Genomic DNA, 13,666 nt, shown 5'->3' with positions numbered 1-13,666 from the left:
GATTTATTCATCTAAGGATGATGATGATGATGTCAAAAATAAATAAGTAATCATTCAGGAGAGATAGGATAATATCTCCTGCAAGAGAATGCACATTGAGCTGTCAGCCTCATGGGAAAAGCAGGTGAGACCTTTCTGTTCAGAAAAGTCAGCCTTTGTAAACCTTCACTTGATGGTTCTGTCCCCGTTGTCTCCATCCTCCATATCACGGATAATGTCCCTGTGCACTTCTTGAAAGTCCCTGCATGCATTCATTCCACCCTCAGTTATATTAATTCCTATGGGAAAAATTACATCCTTGCCCATTGCATCAGTAACCACAATGTTTTCCAGCACCCTGAGTGGTGAGCAGGGCACAACACTTATTTTTCCCCCGTGCTTTGGACGTGCACTCCCCTCTTTGCCATTTGCAAGCCTTGGCTTTGTTGCTGGTCCAGAGCCACTGCATCACAGCTCCTCCCCTCTGGTCCCCACACACCTTCCCCCTGTGCCTTGTGTTTTCCACAGCAGGAAGGTGTGAACCCTTCTCCAAACACAGAGCATCACAGGGCCACAGCAATGCCTTGCTTGCAGGAGGAAGCAACCAAACATGACTACATCAAAGGTCATCCAGAGGAGTATTCCAAGTCTAATTCCACAACTACATGGGATGGTGTAGCATTCACATTCTCTGAAAAAATCCCTTCACCCAGGATTTTTCTCCTGGGAAGCTAAGAAGCCTCAGAGAAAAGGAAAACAATTCTTATGTCATTTGCTTCTCTGGTGTTGTGCTCACAGGCAGAATGTGTTTGGAGACTGTTTACCCACAGGTGATTGTCTGATTGGTTTCTGGTGTGAGTTGTTTGACTCGTTGGCCAATCAGTGCGAATCCAACCTGTGTTGAGACTCTGGGAAGAGTCACCAGTTTTCATTATTAGCTTTTTAGCATTGAGTAAGTTTCCTTTCTGTATTCTTTAACATAACATAGCATAACATAGCATAGCATAGCATAGCATAGCATAGCATAGCATAGTATAGTATAGTATAGTATAGTATAGTATAGTATAGTATAGTATTCTTTAATATAATATAGTATCATAAAGTAATAAATTAGCTTTCTGAGAACATGGAGAAAGATGCATCATTCCTGCCTTCGTCAGGACATTCCCAGCAAATACAATAGGATGGAAAGTAAGATAAGGAGAAGGAGAGCTTGCCTGCCCTGCTCGCACAGCATGAACTCAGCATGGAGCTGAGGTCTATCCAGCTCATGTCAGGCTGCAGGCTCCTTCCATAAATGCTTCCCTGTGTGGGCTCTGGCCAGTGGTGACATGGGAAAGCAGATGTTTCTGTCCTGAAAAAGCAGTAGCTGAATCCTGCATTGTGTTTACATTCCCAACAGATATGTAGTGTGGAAATGTCTTGAAATAGGAAGTAGTGTCCCGGCTGAATCAGTAAAAGGCATGAGATGAAAAAAATTTACTATCATCATTTCCTGAGAGACTTGCCAAATTCCTCATTTCTGTGCTTGATGTGCACATCCTGCAGATGTGTCTGCTCAAATTTGCCTTCTGGTATTTTCCTCTTACACGGTATGTCAAGCACATTCACATGGATGAGGAGCTGGTATCAGTAATGATAAGTGAAATACCAACTGTCAGGAGGCAGCGTGAGGAAGGGGATGTGACCCGGCACACACTCACAGACCCGGCCGTAACACGTGTTGTTACTTTTCTAGGCAACCACAAAGGGATCACTGCGGGGACTGCAGAGGGCCTGCAGGTGAGAAACAGTATCTGCACAGTCCTGAGCACTGCAATGTGTTCCCCATGGGATGTAAAGAGCCACCTTTATTAACAGGGAGGTACATTTGTGCCCTATATTTGAAACCTTGTGAGATTTGGGGACCACCTAGCAGTAAATTTCCAAATTGATTTCCAAATCTTGTTTAAATGGAAAACATTTCTTCTTGTCTCTCAGAAGATATCATCTGCACATTCAGTTGTGGGAACTGTTGGGACACATTCCAAAGGAACTGAGGCAGGCTAGGAAAGCAAGGGGTTTGCATAAATACAAACTGATTTTAAGATTATGTTTCTGATTATTTCTTTTTTGTAATAACCTAGGCTTAGGAGATCCAATCATGAGCCTCCATGACAGAGATTCTATTAAACACAACTGCTGCCTCCCACCAGACCAGTCTCTGACCCCAGCCAGATGCTGACTCCCACTTGCTGTCTCCTCTGGTTTATCCATGTTGAGGTCAGAGCAGGGCACAGCTAAGTGGTCACCTGGAGTGATAGCTCCAACGGGACCTGACCCCATTCTGATACAGAGTCATCTGCTCAAGCAAACGTGACCAGTCAATAGGCTTGGGAGCATAAGACTTCAAGCTAAGGCAACTAAATACCAACTTTTCTTGCAGCAATTTCCCCCAGTCAGGCGAGGGACACCAGAAGGTCAATGCTCCCAAAACACTCTTTCTGGGCTCCTGTTTCTTGCAGGGTCTGTTCTTTTCTCTTTATTTCTCTGCGCTGTGTTTTATTTGGAGGGGCTACAGTGCTGTGAGGAGCTGCAGAGGTGAAGTTGGGTTGGAGTGGGAGCTCACTGGTTTGCAGGGGACAGCAAGGGTTTGGGTGGTGTGAGCAATTGTAAGGAAAAAAGGGAAACTAAGCCAGTCCTTGCTTGGAATGGCACAATATTATGTGCACAAGCAGTTGTGGGTTATCACAAGGGACAGAGCTGCCCAGTGTGGTAGATCTGTGTAGGAGCCATGGAGATGCCCTCAGCAGCAAGCAGGCAGTGCTGGGCAGGCAGTGAAGCACCAAAGACTCTCTAACAGACTAGTGATGGGATGGGATTCCCCACATTTCTCTAAAAATGGGTTTGCAGGGCTTGTCAAAGACAGGAGATGCAATCTGACAGACCTGCAGTGTGATGTGGTGCACCAAACCTCATTGTGCCTGCTGCAGCTGGATAAAGGAGAACTTTGTCAAAAGTGGTTGTCATGACAAAGAAATCAGCAAGGAACATGGGAAAGATAGTATCAAGGGAAGGAGATAAATTAAGGAGACGCATTTTGAATGTATAATGGGCTGGAAAAGTTGTCGGAACAAATATTGCCCTAGGGAGCTGGAGTGCAAGTCCAACGCCAGCCACAAGTGGAAATGAATTCACAGGGTAGATCCCAGCTCATCCCCAGGAAGCTGTGCACCTCAGTGCTCTGGGCTGTCGAGGGGCCCAGGCCAGGAGGAACAATAGCAAGAACAGATTAAATGGAGAGATTAAGGTCTTGTCTATACAAGAAAAGTTGTATCAGTTTATTTAGATGGATTTGGAGTGATGTAGTTTAACTGGAGAAAACCCCAAGTGTAGGGGCACTTCAGCTCCAGCTGCAGTGCAGCACAGCCTTAGCACCTTTGAAGATCCAGGACCAGATGCCTATCTGAGTGTCTGAGTGCTGCTGGAAATGCCTTCCCCTCAGCCAGCAGAGGTGGGGTAAGGACAGACTGGTGGAAGGCTCCAAGACACCGAGGGGCTGTGGCTGCAGGTGCTGGGGGCCAGGGCCCTTGGGATGCTCCAGGACACCTCCCTGTCCTCCTGTGAGGCATGAGGACTATGGGGCAGGTGATGAAACTTGGCACAGACACCTGTGATGGTGCATGGGGAATTTCCATGGTGAGTGTTTTTATGCTGTCTAGTCCAGGTGCTAGAGGAGGATGCCATCAGAGTAGTAGAGGATCAGGACTTTGCTGGGATGCAGCCTGAACTGGCATTGCCCTGTTCGGTGAAGTTTCTTCACATTTACGCAGGCTTTGTTTCTCATCCTGTGTGCTAATCCACTGAAGGTGATTAGGATTTTCTTTTGCTTTTTGAGCTGTCTAATTAATGAGTTATCCTCTCAAAGTCTGCCAAAAAAGGGCAGTAATTTTCCTTTAAAAATCATGCACCAGCCATTCATCAGCAGCAGCTGAGCCCTGATGTGCCATTACAGTTGTGTTTTCTGAATGCAGTGCGAAACTGGCAGCAGAAAAACGGGACAGCACAAGCCACTGAGGCTGCACTGACAGCTCTGCATCACACTGAGAAAACAACCTGCACTTTTTCTCAGCCTGTAGGAAAAAAAGAAAAAAAAGGACTACTCTTGATGAGTTGATCCTATCAGATGCTGTACCTACATTTTCATGCTTGGTGCATGTCTACTGACAGAAATATAAAACGAGTATTGATGAAACATTGGTTTCTTGGTAAATCACTGAGCACTGTGTGCTGTGGCCAGCACCCTCTACTTGCATGCACATACAGAGCTTGCATAACTCCACAGTGAAAGCAAATGCTATTATTAGTTTGTAAAGCGAGTTTTGTTGAATTTGGCAGACAAAGTGCATGTGTAAATTCCCCCAAATTAATTAAAACGTTTAGAGAGATGGTGGAGATAGCAGCACTGCTCATCTAATAGATAGTTTTAACAGGTTCACAAATGCTTTTATGTAATTAATTAATGCTTGGCTACCTCAGGTGAAATGATCTGGGCATGCATGCTTCCTTAAATCAGAGCAAAGGTAGAGGGGAAAATTCATGCTCTGTTTAAGCAGCTTTTCATCAAATTTGGTCTGAAGCCCATTGTGGGTTTTAATTTATCTCTGGAAGACAAAGTGATCTGAACTGACTGTATGAGCAGAAGATAGAAAATGCATGAAATAATAAATAATGCCATGGTGCTTGCCAGCACTGGGTGCCAGAATTTTCTTCTTGCCTGGTTTAGCTCTTCCTTTGTAGAGGCAGAGTGAAACCAGGCTCAGGCCAAGCCAACTGGTCTGGTGCCAACCCTGTCACTGGTATGATGGCATTGTGATGGCATTGTGAGACTCAAGCTGCTTAGCCTTGGTCACTTCCTGCAAGAGAAAGCATGGCATGTTTTGCATGAGCCACCCAACTTTAATGGGATAGATGCCAAACAAGGACAGCTAATGACATCTGGGCTCAGCCCTCTGTCTGTTTTGTGCATAGGGACACAGGCACATGCAAGTGTGAAATACAGCAAGGAGACAAACACCTCCTAGAAAAGAAAACCCACAGCTTAACCTGCACATGCAAGTGTGAAATACAGCAAGGAGACAAACACCTTCTAGAAAAGAAAACCCACAGCTTAACCTGAAGATTTTCTGAAATTACTGTATAATTCTGATGTGCCTGGGAACATGGCTGAGGAAAATAACCTTTTTTTCATCAGATGCTAGGTATGCTGAGAGTGCTAACTGCTGATTACTGTACCATATCAGTATGTACTTACTTTTTGTTAATGCTCACCATGGTGTATTGCTCCTGCTCTAATAGGTAGAAAGCTGAATTTTAGTCCTTTACTGCATTATCAGAATAATTCTTTAAGAAATGGCTGTTTGTTTTCCCTGGGCAAAATCAGGCAGAATTAATGACCACAGTATAAAACACCCAGTCTGACCGCAGATGAAGGTGAGTAGAAACCTTCCCGTCATTTTCCTCTGAAGGAAGATCTGAGTCACCAAGAGAATCAACTTGGAGACCTACCATCCAGTTTTCCTCTCTTTGCTTTTCAGAACAGCATTACACTTTAAAAATCTTACTTATATAAAGCACATCCGTGTAAACTATGCTCCTTTCAGGGAGGTACTCAGCTGACCCAGACTCACCTCTGTCCCTTCATGGAGACAAGCTGGGTACTGCTCAGGAACAGATCCAGCTTACTATCTAGTGTTTTCCAGTTCAGTTAATCAGCCTCTGGGTATAGCACAGCCTATTTCAGTCCTCTGATGGTGAGGCTGCTTCTCACTTGTTCATCTTCTGACATTATGAGATTTGCAGCCCAGGCTGCATGTGGCCCAGCTTTAATATATACATATCAATAGATATGTATACATTTTTCCTGCTCCCTGAATGCCAGGGACATGATCTAGCCTCATGGCCAGGATATTCTTCTCTGTGTGCAAGAAAAAGCTCATACTCAGGTAGCCTGGTGATACTGAAGCCAGGTCTTGCTGGAAGTAGGCATGGTTCTAGAACAGGGATATTTCCCAGAAGTGGAGAAAGCAAGGTAAGATGTGCTCTGGACTGATTTCAATGCTCTTGTTATGGGTAGGCTTCCCTTGAGCACACCTACCAAATCAGATCAATTAAAAGCTTTGGACTACTAGTGCCAAAACCTGTATATGTCCAACAGTTTTTGCATCTCTATCCAGTTTGGGACCTTTTGGAAAATCATCTTAAGAGCGTCAAAGTTACCAGGCACATTCTTAATGAATGATCTCCAAGATTAAGTGCTGCTGCAGAGCAACTTCAGGTGCTCTGCATTTTATTTTGTGAAGCTCACTACAGAAGTTGCCAGGAGCACTGCTGGGAGGCTGATGGCACTTTCCCTGGGTCAAAGTAGCTGGAACACAACTAATTTTCATCCAGGTGGTCACCTAGGGATATCTTGTGCAACTCTAGTATTGAATGGATGCTAAATGAGAAAGCCAGCAATGCTGCTTCCTGCATCACATTCGGTATTTTCTTTTCCATGACTGTGGTGTGTAACGGACGAGATCCCACCCTGGAAAAATGGCTTGTGAGCTAGATATCCTGCACAGCTGTATGTGAGAGTACTTCCTATTTATTGTTTAAAGAAAATCTCTGGAGTAAATTGTGGAAGAAAAACATGGGAATAAATGTGGATTAGGTTACTCCCTTGTAAAAGACACAACGCTTCAAAGAGTGTGAAGCAAAGTGCTCACATTCTTCCTTTGTTTTTGCTTTGCTTCCTTTGACCAAATCCTTTTCTAGGATTACTTAAATCCTCAGAAGATTTTATCTCTGCTTGCACTGGTACAGTTCTGAAGTAACTTCACTGGCTCCAGCAAGGCTGTTCCAGACCTAGGGCTGTGCAAAAAAGAGCAATCCAGCACCCATTCTCCGTCATCACATTTGAGCATTGCTGTAAGACCTTGCAGATCTGTATCTGAATCAGGGCCTTGTAGTGTTCAACACTGTCCCCTCTGTTCCCTTCTCTGATGGAAAGAGCATCCTGGCCAAATGGGATGTATGATGTAAGTCACACTTACAACTTCAATTACTCTATGGATTTCTTGCCTGTCTCTTACCATTCTTTGTTTTGCATCTTTTTTGATTTTCATTATGTTCTTTTTCATCTTTTATTCTCTCTATGTTTATTTATCCAGGTTAGCATATTTGTACATTCATAAGTACGTGCACAGCTATAGGTAGACTTTTTCTGGCCTGTCATGTCTTATGAGTTTATCTCATTCTAGCCAAATATGTATGCATATATTTGAACATATAATCATATAAACATATAAAGAAATAAATACTTTCCTGACATCATTCTTACTGTTCTTGGGAACTGTATTTTCGAAATGTTCTGGTCTTGCTTGACTTGCATGTTGAAGATTCAGGCAAGAAAGAAGCAAACACTATCTCATGAATAAACAGAATCCAGCCTTTTATTTGCCAGAATATTCTTCTCTGTGTCCATCTGTGCTCACTGTAAAGGGGTGTCATCAACAGGCACAATCTCTGCTGCTGACCTTCTGCTCTGTGGGGTCTAGCAGCCCATTCAGCAGGGTTTGGTTTGCTTCCCAAGGATCTCTATAGCAGAGCTGAGAGGTTCAGCATGATGGAGCAATTTGGAGGAACATAGGTCTGACTATCAGGCTCAGCAATAGAATACAGTCACAATGAGTCTCCTACAGCTACAGTGTAAGATTGTTGATCTTTGGTGGTTGGGAATCACTTGCACCACAGTTACAGTTTATATGGTAATGGCCAGGCCTGATGTGCCTGCTACTCAAACCCCACAAGTCTGGCTGCATGGGGAGGGATGCAAATCACCTCATTTTTTATAGCAGGACATCAACATCATATAATATATTAGCATTAAAGGCACTTAAAAAAATAAAGTATTCCTCAACCATGGTTTTGATCATAAAGTTTAACAGTGAAAAAGTGACCCTCAGAAGCACCTGTGCTTTGTGAATCAGTTAAGAGGAGAGTTTGTGCTACTTCTGGATTCTCTTCTCTGTGGCATCAATTGAATTAGGCCCAAAATTATGGTAGTCTGCAATTCATGGAAGAAGCAAATCTTCAGATTTCTTTTTCTAAACAAGTCTATGGGACTGCCATTCCAATAGCAAAACCATCCACGGGCAAGGGGGAGTCTGTACAAAAGGCTGTGTTTTAACCTTATGCAGAAAACCAAGGCAGTCCTGAAGAAGGAGAGGCAGCCATTTCACTCTCTTCACTGAAATCCTTCCAGGAGAGAGACAACCCGTGTCCGTGTCCTGGAGGAAGACCTTACTTTTGTTCTTTCTTGTTGTGTTTCTTCATATAAACATATCCAAGACTGAAAGTATTTGGCTGTTCTTCCTGTCTGGAAACATAAGGGGAGTCATGATGATTAGGTAAGTTAGCTGTGGGGTGATGCATCTCACTGCCTTAACCACCTGGAAATTAGGTGTCTTGGCTCCATGAATTTTTCTGGCTCTATGAGCCAAGGAGGAAAAAATTGCACCTTTGCTGAGCAGTTCAGCAACTGCCTTAAGCACCTGTCTTGGGACAGGGTGACTTACCCTCCTGAGGTGTTTGCCTCTCTGCCTTACCTACAGAGGGAACGAACAGAACCAGTTCAGACTGAATGTATGATTTTTAGAAGGGTGGAGCAAGCTGTCCCTGTGTGTCTGATTTCCTAGTCTGTGCTCCCTCAGTCCTCTTGCTGTGAATGTGCTGCTACCACAACTGAAGTCAGCTGCCACTGTTATCATCTCTGTGGCCACAAGACTGCTGAAATTAAATGTCCCATCTAACAAGGACACACTTTCCAGGCAGATTTTCCATACCTCTTTTTTTGCACAGACAAGTAGGTCTCTTTTATTTATAGCATGAGTACTTTATGCAAGAGGACTAAAAGCCTATCAAACAGGGGTAAGGATTCTCTGAATTGTGTCCTAGCTGCTGTGTGTCAAAACATCCCTGTATGTAGTTTTATCAGCTGTTTTCAGGCCGTTGGTTTATATCTAACATTGTTATGCCTTGGGACAAAAATACAGTGGTGCCTCCTGGACAAGTATTTTTATGCTATTAAAAACAGAACTCCTTCTTTCCTTCCCTAAAAAACAGCTCCAGTAGAAGTCACTTTAAAAAGTAGATAATTTGCTGTCTACTTCTGGTTAATGCTTGATTTACATTGTTGTTACTGGGCCTTGTAAAAAAGGGCTGCTCCTATCACAACACTTCTAGATACAAAAGCAGTCAAAACCAGACATTGGAAAGTGCTCTGCTCTGTAACCCAATATTATTTAGCCATGGCTTTGATCTTGCGCCGGGAAAAAAAATCTTTTCCTTGAAACACTGAAAGTTTTCACGATTCTAATAATGCATCAAAGGTGATACAGTACGTAGTTCAGCCCATCTCCATGTTAGTTAACTTCATGAACCCAAATAAATATCTTTTTTTCCCTTATTTCAGCTTTAATTTTGTGTTTTCTTTGCAGTGTTGCTGATGCTCGGGGAAGTGGGAGGGAGAGAGCACTGGGTAACTCCAGGCACAGCACAGCCAGATGCTTCCTCCCACAGGACTGCCAATGCCCTGAGCACCTCTAGACGTCTCGTGAGCACAGACTGCTGCTCCTGCCAAATTGCATGATGGTTTTGGGGATGGAGGCAAATACCCATTGAGTATTTACCTGATGCTATCAAACTCATTTGTCTCCTAACCAAAGTCAGAGTCCCTAGAGGTGAAATTCAGTGCATCAATCCGCTGCTCCATCTTTTGAAAGGAACATCATTAACATGCCTAACACATGAACAAATGTGGCTTTGTTCCATGTTACTTCATTAATGCGTTATTTAGGGTGATAGATTTGAAAGCCAGAAGGCACCTTCATGATGACCTAGTCTGATCTCATGAGTACCACAAACTAGTAATCTAGGCAGTAACCTGTGGTTGATCTGTATCACGTATTTTAGAAAAATGGCCAGTTTCCCATGGCAGTTTGGACTGATCTCCCTAGATGTGCTGATTTCCAGCAAGCGGTTTGCCAAAGGGAGAGCAGAAAACACAATAGCAAAGCTGATGTTTGCTGTGCAAATCTGGAACAGGAGTTTCACCCTAGGAAGCCAGACAAGCCCAAATACAAACAAAGATGGAAACAGCACCATTCTGTAGATCTGAATTTAGATCTAACCTTTGGCTGAGGGCCTATTTCCCCTCTTAAATTGAAGTGGAAAGCAGTGTACTCAAGAAAAAGCATTCACTGGTTTAATATCATGGGTGAATTCTGAAAAAATACAACATTTTGGACTCCTGTGGAGAGAAAGATTTGTTAGTCTAGAGGAAAATATATATCCTGAGAAAAGTTTGTAATTTTATGTTTTCCTTTTCAATTGAGAAATCTGTTCTTGGGTTTGAGTGTACAGTCAAAAAAGGCTGAACTATGGACATGCATTTGTTTCTGTGAACTAAAGTCCATGAACCTGTCTGTGATTTCTTTGCCAGCTTGCTTTGTGAGCTGCTGGAAATACAGTGATTTTTTAAAGTAAACTAGAGAAGACTGAAGGAGCCAATGACCATCCCTGGAAACATCTTCCAGGAGGTGGCTGCTCCTGCAAGGCTCTGCTCTCCCCACAGGGTGTGACAGAAGATCTGATAACTGGCATGTCATCCTTGGAGCAGGACAGAAGGGCACCCAGTCCACCTGGTCCCAGACCTGACTTTGCAAGCCTGCCTGGAGGAAGAAAGAGATTAACTGACTGCAACACAAATGGGTTTTGTCAAGTTAAATGGCTGGGTGAGGGACCGAGCAGAAGCACCCCATGAAGGGATACTCTGTTTGATCTGTATTTGGAAGCAATGTCGTAATCATATAATTCAACAAAATTCCAGGCAAGCTATTGCTGAAGTGCTGTGGAAAAGTAAGTTCTGGAATTAAAGGCAGGAGCAGTCAGGGGAGGCTGTGGTGAAGTTCTGGGAAGATTATTGATTTATTGAATGGAGGTCAAAACTACTCAGCAAAAAGGCAGGAAACCTTAGCACAAATAGGCTCAATGTGGAAACAAGGAACTTAAACATTGAGCAGGAAAAAACAGTGCACACAAGTGTAAATGAAGCATTTAGAAAAATTAAATAAGGAAGGTCAAGGCTTTCCATGACACACATGAACTGGTGCAGTGCAGCAATAAGCAAACACCTCTCAACAGGCGTGACTGGCACTTGCATGATGGAGGAGAGGCAAAAATGGAGTGACGCGTGATGAATTAGCTCAACTGCCAAATGAATCCAGAGTTCCTGGGCTAAATCTACTCAAGGAACAATCTCTTTGGGCAAGGTCTGACCTCCACCCCTGGATCTGACGGCAAGACCATACCACAGCCTCCCTGCTAAGCTCTCTTATCTTCCAAACCACAACGGCCACATCCTAACTACCTGTGAGGAACGATCTCTCACCCACGCAAACTCCCAGCCTGTGCTTAAGAAACTCTTGGGCAAGCACTAGCTGGCCTGGGACAAAATCCTGCCAGGGATCATGTTAATGATTATGTTCAGTTATTAGTGTGGGCATAAGGGACAAAGAAATCCAGTACAAGCCCTCTGCCTGCAGCATGCTCATTTGAGGTGTCAACAAAGTCGCTTCCCTTCTGGGCAATTCATGATGTTCTTTGATTGCCCAGTGACTGTGTCACCTGGAAACCAGGATGAAACCATGCATCCGCTCAAAATCCAGCCAGGAGAATACCAGTACATTCCCTCAGTGCTTCAAAATGGCAGAAGTTTCAAGTACCAAAATCCTCTCATAGTGTCCTTTCTGCCACTTGGTGGCTGTCAGTTTTCCAAGCTGTGACTTTCCCAAAGTGAAGGTGTGGGACAAGCTGGCTCAAGAGGGTGGTGTGGAAGGGCGGCACCATCAGGCTGGGGTTATGCTGGAGCAAACAGACTGTTGCAGTGTTTTGGCACGTGGTTCCTCACTCACACCTTCCCTGTTCTCCTAAACAGAGGCAGACAGCGTTCAAACCTCCGTGGCTGCACCCCACAGCAGTTCTTGAGACAGGAGCTCAAGGCTCCTGCAGTGTTCAGACTTCTGCTCCGCCCTACCCTGCCTTCCTCTCGGCTGTCTGCTTATGAGTGCAGCTTTCCTGGCCACAGACCTGTCTGTGTATATGCAAGCATTCATTTGTTTGTGTGCATTCATGAAAAGGCAACACAGAAACCAGCACTGGCACATGCAGCTCATGCTGGCCTTGGAGAAAAGTTGTCTGCATTTGTTTGCTTGTGCTTTTCATTATGCCGCCAAAGTTGTACTGGCGAGGCTGAAATGGTATGGAGCGGTTTGCCTGAAGATCCTTGCTGCAAGACAAGAAGGAGCAAAGCTCTAGGGAAAAATGTCTTTGCAGTGCTTTTTACTAGAGTTAGTAAAGCATTTGTTAAAGAGCTGCTTTGTTGATCACAAAGTGACTCACAGGAGTGTAAGAACTACCTTTGGCCATCAAAGCTGAGAGCTGCCTAATCACAAGCGAATGCTTGTGAAGAGTTTACATGGAGGCATACACGGAACATGTCGGTACAGGCACCCAGTGCTGTCCAAATCTCACTCTTGTGGAGCTGGAGACAATTGACCCATTGGGATGGGTGGTGTATCCATCTCTCATGAAGTTGTGTCTCAGTCACTTTGGAACTGCAAATTTTAAAATGCTGCATTGGGTTTTAAACCCTGCATCTGGGCTTTACAGAAGCATGTAGTAATGAATTCCACAATCCTATTAGTTAATGGCTAATAACATGGGGTTTTTTTGGTCCAGACCTTTTGCACGATGATTTCTCCAGCTGGCCCTTAAGTTCTCACCTTATTATGGTCATACTTGCTCAATAGTTACTCTTAAAGCTGTCTCCTTCACAGAATCATCCTTTTAGAAATTTCACTGAGTTTTCCATAGTTGTGGTCATGCTTGCTATTTTCCTGGAAAAGTTTCTTGGACCCGCAAAAACTCTTTACAGCTGGTGACAAAAATTGTGTGCACATCACACACCAAAGTCATATTTCAGAGAGCCATGGCTCCATGTTTTCTCTATGGTAAAGCAAAGCCTTTTGCTACTTGCATATACTTAAAGCTGATCTTCCTATGTGAGCCACCTTCCCTGAGTTGACACAGAATTTTGCTGGCCAGCCTCTTCACACTGCAGAGTTATTTGGTTTTTCATCAGGAGCTTTAGGTTGACTGGCCTCAGTTCTTCTCTCTGAAAAGGTTATCACTGCACTGCCCAAAATACTGCATTCAAATTATCACATGTTTGATGATTTTTCATAAATCTGAGCCCAGTGCCTGGGGAGAAGCTGCCTGGGAGCTCTTAGTGTTGGTCCAAGGCTTGGGCAGGAGCATCTCTGGTGGTGGTGGGAGCCTGTTCACCAGTGAGAGATGCTCCAGCTTCCCCAGAGAAGCTGTCCTTATTGGTGCCAGTCCAGACAGAATGAGGTCCACACAGTGGAGGTGCTCCTCCTGGTGAGGCTGTTTGGAGAATGATGCGAGGCACTCCCTGCATTCATGGTTCTGAGGATCAGCCTCTGGACTTCCTGCAGCAGCCACACACCTGACATGGCCACGCAGCAGGACACAGACCAAGCCAGTGACATGCATGTCATGGGTGAGGACACAAAGAGAAAGGTGC

Source organism: Haemorhous mexicanus, chromosome 3 (genome assembly GCF_027477595.1).
Source record: "Haemorhous mexicanus isolate bHaeMex1 chromosome 3, bHaeMex1.pri, whole genome shotgun sequence".
In the NCBI taxonomy this organism is placed as follows: domain Eukaryota; kingdom Metazoa; phylum Chordata; class Aves; order Passeriformes; family Fringillidae; genus Haemorhous; species Haemorhous mexicanus.
This window is presented reverse-complemented; position numbering follows the sequence as displayed.